Source organism: Lipotes vexillifer, unplaced genomic scaffold (assembly GCF_000442215.2).
Source record: "Lipotes vexillifer unplaced genomic scaffold, Lipotes_vexillifer_v1.1 scaffold431, whole genome shotgun sequence".
Taxonomy (NCBI): domain Eukaryota; kingdom Metazoa; phylum Chordata; class Mammalia; order Artiodactyla; family Lipotidae; genus Lipotes; species Lipotes vexillifer.
The window spans coordinates 1,986,670-1,987,392 of record NW_006782267.1 but is presented as its reverse complement, the minus strand read 5'-3'; the positions used below and the strand labels follow the sequence as shown (position 1 = coordinate 1,987,392).

At 45.5% G+C, this 723-nt stretch overlaps 1 protein-coding gene and 1 pseudogene across 1 annotated transcript in view; both read right to left on the bottom strand.

Moving 5' to 3' along the window:
- The window catches only part of ARHGAP6 (Rho GTPase activating protein 6), a 484,034-nt gene that overhangs the window by 91,759 nt on the left and 391,552 nt on the right, over positions 1-723 (bottom strand). The window lies entirely within an intron of this gene.
- Positions 1-723, bottom strand: part of LOC103086637 (nucleolar protein of 40 kDa pseudogene) — a 3,160-nt pseudogene that overhangs the window by 1,434 nt on the left and 1,003 nt on the right.

The window sequence follows — 723 nt, the reverse complement described above, 5'->3', positions numbered from 1 at the left end:
GCGCGTCTGGAGCCTGTGCTCTGCAATGGGAGAGGCCACAACAGTGAGAGGACCACATACCGCAAAAAAAAAAAAAAAAAAAAAAAATAGGTGGAAGGCTGGATTTGGACAGTGGGCTGTAGTTTGCCAACCTTTGAACAATAGCTCATGACTGAAATAAAATAAATCAATCCCCAGAAGACACATTTTATTTTTATTTAGTATGACCTCCTGCATAATTAATTCAAACAAAGTTCAATGAGCACCTATCACGTGCTAAAAACAGTATTAGGCTTGGGATTTTAAAAAAAAAAACCACGTCCCCTTTTTTTTTTTTTTTTTTTTTTTGGAACCAGCTGACTCACACTGTAGTAAATACAAAGTAAAGCAATGATCTTGGCTTGAGCCGTCTGGTTCAGTGATCGGGCGGAACGTCACACACAGGCTCAGTCACTGCAAACAATGGTTTTCTGGCTGTGACCACTGGCTGTCACTTCTAACATAGTAGAATCATGTTAGGGGGAATGGAAAAAGCGAGCACCACTTCTTACCATGTTCTCCCTCCTACTGCCAGTCTCCCTCTGCCCCTGTGTTGGATGCAGCAGAGATCACCCACCAATCAGCCCAAGGCAGGCCAACAGGGAGGGGCCAATCACTCTGTTCTCCAACTACAGCCAGACTCACCTCCACAGCAGTACCTGTGGCTCTAGCCTGGCCTCCTGTACAGGAGTCTGGCTCTGGCGG